The sequence below is a fragment of the Scylla paramamosain genome, chromosome 29 (genome assembly GCF_035594125.1).
Source record: "Scylla paramamosain isolate STU-SP2022 chromosome 29, ASM3559412v1, whole genome shotgun sequence".
In the NCBI taxonomy this organism is placed as follows: Eukaryota; Metazoa; Arthropoda; class Malacostraca; order Decapoda; family Portunidae; genus Scylla; species Scylla paramamosain.
The window spans coordinates 12,069,380-12,074,379 of record NC_087179.1 but is presented as its reverse complement, the minus strand read 5'-3'; the positions used below and the strand labels follow the sequence as shown (position 1 = coordinate 12,074,379).

General features: G+C 39.7%; 1 protein-coding gene across 5 annotated transcripts in view; it reads left to right on the top strand.

Annotated features, from left to right (window-relative positions):
- Positions 1-5,000, top strand: part of LOC135115316 (uncharacterized) — a 57,322-nt gene that overhangs the window by 13,462 nt on the left and 38,860 nt on the right. For 3 of the 5 annotated variants that reach the window (XM_064031933.1, XM_064031934.1, XM_064031931.1), the window contains exon 2: positions 4,574-4,822. The exons of 1 other annotated variant lie outside the window; for it this stretch is intronic. The gene's annotated coding sequence lies outside the window, so the exon portion shown is untranslated. Of the gene's footprint in view, positions 1-4,573; positions 4,823-4,857 lie in introns of those variants that run through there. One more of the 5 variants, XM_064031935.1, reaches the window with a different exon arrangement.

The window sequence follows — 5,000 nt, the reverse complement described above, 5'->3', positions numbered from 1 at the left end:
TGTGTGTGTGTGTGTGTGTGTGTGTGTGTGATATAAAGAGTAAGCTGGTTAGTTGTTGTTATTGTTATTGTTGTTTTTATGATTATTTTTTCATACATAAACTTCATTCTTTTCATCCTCTTCAACAACAACAACAATAGCAACAACAACAACAACAATAGCAACAACAACAACAACAACAGCAACAACAACACTACTAACATTACCACATCAATTAGTCGAGTCCATCAAAGCATTAGGCATTTTCGGGGCATTTTTCAGTCATAAACATAACATTGATTAAAAAAAAAAGAGGTAAACTAAATAAGTAAAAGATAAATGAATTATGTTTGGTGAGAGAGAGAGAGAGAGAGAGAGAGAGACAGAGAGACAGAGAGAGAGAGAGAGAGAGAGAGAGAGAGAGAGAGAGGAAAAGTTAGAAAAAAAAGTTAATCCAACTAATGTATATATTGATTGATTTAGTCGGCTTTCCGAGAGAGAGAGAGAGAGAGAGAGAGAGAGAGAGAGAGAGAGAGAGAGAGAGAGAGAGAGAGCGGATTATATAAACAAAACTGACCACTCCATCTCTCTCTCTCTCTCTCTCTCTCTCTCTCTCTCTCTCTCTCTCTCTCTCTCTCTCTCTCTCTCACGTGACTGGAATTAATAGTAAATAATAAGGTCGCTGAATAATAATGAAAGTAGTATGCTAACTATTGTTTGTGTGTGTGTGTGTGTGTGTGTGTGTGTGTGTGTGTGTGTGTGTGTGTGTGTGTGTGTGTGTGTGTGTAGTATTTTTTTTCAAATTTGCATTTAATCTACACCTAGTGCACTTAAAAATATGTCAAATCATCGCTTCCTCCTCTTTTTTTCTTCCTCTTCCTCATCCTATTCTTCCTCGTTTGTCTCATCTACATTTTCTCTTCTTCTTCTTTTTCTTCTTCATCATCATCATCATCATCTTAATCTTGTTTCCTCCTCCTCCTCCTCCTCCTCCTCCTCCTCCTCCTCCTCCTCCTCCTCCTCCTCCTCCTCCTCCTCCTCCTCCTTGGTGAAGAAAATGTCAGATTCACAAACCGTTATGACAGACAGACAGTTTTACCTCCTCCTCCCCCTGGCTCTTCTCTTCCGCTCCTTCCTCTATTTCTTTCTTTCTTTTTATTGTTTCTCGTTTCTCGTTCTTGTTGCATCTGTTCTTTCTCTTCTTTATCTTTCTTTTATCTTCCTCCTTCTGCATTATCTTGTCTCTCAGTAATCGCGTAGAATAGATTCTTAGAAAACCCAGTAAGGAGGATCTCAGGCTATGTTGCTGTTTGGGCTTCCTTTGTATTCCTTTGTATTGCTGCTGCTTCTCCTTCACGGTTGATCACCCGACCTCCACCGGGAACAATGGCTTCAGAATGATTGTAAAATACTCAAAACGTTAAAATTTGTCATCACCTGCCCTCTCCCGTGGTAAACTTGAAAAAAAAATAAATAAAATAAATAAATAAATAGATAATTGTTACTTTATTTCAGATTCTCACCTTTCATACCATTATTCTGATCAGTCCTTTCGCATTTCCTCGTATATTAAAGAAAAGCGGTGATCGATTAATATAACACACACTGTTCTAATCAGTTCTTCATCTTATTCTACTCCTTTCGCCGTTTCCCATCGTATTTCCTTTTATAATATTTGAATTTTTTTTTATTGATTTTTCTTTTACAATGTTTTTAACCCCACCACAGTTTCGTTATTACTATTTTCACCTAACATTCTAATTGCTTTATTGAACATATTGTAGCGGCGTCTTCCCATTCTCTAAACCAGTCAGTCAATCGCCGTTTTCTTTGAGTTGGAGGGATCGGCGCCATAGACATCATGTATGAGTCTCCTTCAGCTGGTTCTGTCATATGTTTTCTTCCATTTACATATATATTTATTCTTCCGTCTTTCGACACCCCTTCTTCCCTCTCCTACCTCCTTTTCTCTTCTCCCTAGGGCCTAAGTGTCTGTTGCTGCTTGTATTAATTTGTAGTACACCTCCTCTTCTCGTAGTCTCCTTCTTAGTCCCTCTCTTATTTATTTATTTATTTATTTTTTATTATTTTATGTTCTGTCACCTCTTTTATTCTTCCTCTGTCTGTACCTCTTCCTCTTCCTCCTCCTCTTCCTCTTCCTCTTCCTCTTCCTCTTCCTTATCTTTTTCCTCATTTTTCCAGTAGTCAGGTTTTCATATTTTAAATCGCTATTAACCCATCACTTCCTCCTCCTCCTCCTCCTCCTCCTGAAGAAGTATCGCAGTAGTAGTAACAGGAGGTATAGATATATGTATGCATGTATGTATATATGTATGTATGTGTGATGTGGGTGTACAAGTTTGGCCATGAATCGCCATTGAGAGAGAGAGATAGAGAGAGAGAGGGATGCTTCAAAAAACGTTTTTATTTATTTGTTTTCTTTTTTCCTTTTTTTCCCTTCGTTTTGTTGCAATGAGTGAGTGGATTTCATATCAAGTTACTCTACTGTTTTTATTTTTTTACTCTCTCTCTCTGAAAAGCTTACGCTTAAAAAAAGGCTAGCCATAATAAAAAATTTATGGAATATATATAAATATACAATGTATGAAATGGCTATAAATAAATGTTCAATGTTCAATGTTCAATGTTCTCTCTCTCTCTCTCTCTCTCTCTCTCTCTCTCTCTCTCTCTCTCTCTCTCTCTCTCTCTCTCTCTCTCTCTCTCTCTCGCTTTTTTTTATCCCGTCTCAAAATGACACCGTGGTTTTGGTCTGGTTATACTTGAAGGTTAAAGTTGAGAGAGAGAGAGAGAGAGAGAGAGAGAGAGAGAGAGAGAGAGAGAGAGAGAGAGAGAGAATGGAATTTTGTAACACAGAACAGCTCCTCCTCCTTGTCTTACTCATCGTCCTCGTTCTTCCTCACGTCCTCGTCCTCCTTATCTCCTCCCCTCCTCTTCCTCCTCCTCCTCCTCCTCTTATGCCATTGGCACGCATTCACGCACGCACGAATGCACATGAGAATTATGCAAATGTGAAGTATGATTTGTTTTGGAGAGAGAGAGAGAGAGAGAGAGAGAGAGAGAGAGAGAGAGAGAGAGAGAGAGAGAGAGAGAGAGAGAATTACATGTGTGTGCGTGTTTTGTTATCGTGTATGTTCTGAATATCACACACACACACACACACACACACACACACACACACACACACACACACACACACACACACACACACACACACACACACACACACACACACACACACACACACGTATAGCTTGAGAGAGGAGAGGGAATACGATTAGACTGAAGGAGGAGGAGTGAACATATGTAAAAGTAGAATTTTCATACATACAATTATTGGCAATGTTTAAATTTAAGCTTCTTGGAGAGAGAGAGAGAGAGAGAGAGAGAGAGAGAGAGAGAGAGAGAGAGAGAGAGAGAGAGAGAGAGAGAGAGATTCCAAGGTTTGTCTGTTTTATAATTAGATTAACATATTTATAACTATCTTGTTTTGTATACTAATCTCTCTCTCTCTCTCTCTCTCTCTCTCTCTCTCTCTCTCTCTCTCTCTCTCTCTCTCTCTCTCTCTCTCTCTCTCTCTCTCTCTCTCTCTCTCTCTCTCTCTCTCTCTCCCTCCCTCCCTCCCTCCCTCCCTCCCTCCCTCCCTCCCTCCCTCCCTCTCTCTCTCTCTCTCTCTCTCTCTCTCTCTCTCTCTCTCTCTCTCTCTCTCTCTCTCTCTCTCTCTCTCTCTCTCTCTCTCTCTCTCTCTCTCTCTCTCTCTCTCTGATTTGAACGGTGGTGATGTCTTCGTGTTTGTTTTTATGTGTGTGTGTGTGTGTGTGTGTGTGTGTGTGTGTGTGTGTGTGTGTGTGTGTCAGTTCATGAGTTTTGTTGTGGCGTGGGAGGAGGAGGAGAAGGAGAGAGAAGACGAAGATGAGGAGTTGAAGATAAGGAGATGAGAGAAGATAGAAATGTGAAGGAAGAAAGCGAAAAGAAGGAGGAGGAGGAGGAGGAAGAAGAAGAAGAACAGGAGAAAACAACGAGATGGAGGAGGAGGAGGAGGAGGAGGAGGAAAAGAAAAAGGGAGACTGGGGAAGACGAGGAGGAGGAGGAAAAGAAAGAGGATGCTGGGGAAGACGACGACGAGGAGGAGGAGGAGGAGGAGGAGGAGGAGGAGGAAATGAAAGAAGAAGGAAGAGGAGATTGGCAAAGTGGAGTAAAGGGAAGATGAAGCAGAGAAGGAGGAATAAGAAGATGAGCAAGCTGAAGAGAAGGAAGAGGAGGAGGAGGAGGAGGAGGAGGAGGAGGAGGACATGATTATTTTAAGCAACATAGTGTTTGTTTATATTCTTCGTCGTTTGGGAGGTGATGAAGAGGAGGAGGAGGAGGAGGAGGAGGAGGAGGAGGAGAAGAAGAGAGGGAGAAGGGGAAAAAGAGGAAGAGGTGAGGGAGAAGGGAAGAGAGCGAATGCCATGAAAAGGAAGGGTAGTAGAGAGAGAGAGAGAGAGAGAGAGAGAGAGAGAGAGAGAGAGAGAGAGAGAGAGAGATGAAAGTCGATAGATAGATATAATTCATGTATTATTTTCTGCTTTTTCAGCTTCGGCGTGAACCAAAAACGCATTAAAAAAACATAAACATAACTATATGAAAAAAAAAACAAACGAAAGTGAAACAGAAAAAAAAACAATAAAAATAAAGGAAAATAAATCAGTGAAACTTAATCTTACTTAATAAAAGGGAAAAAAGGAGAAAGTAAGAATAACGTAAGAACAAACAAGAATATTAATAAAGAAAACAGGAACTTAAAGAAAAAAATATTGTGAAAGTGAAAAGTAGAGAAAAAAAAGTGAGTCATTTATTTATTTATTTATTTATTTATTTATTTTATTTGTTCGTTTTTTTTTGTGCGTGTGTGTGTGCGTGTTAATAATTGCAAACGAATGCTTGGAAAAACAAAGAAAGAAAGAGAGAGAGAGAAAGAGAATATCAGTGTGAAGTTGAAAAAAAAAATAATGTAGTTATAA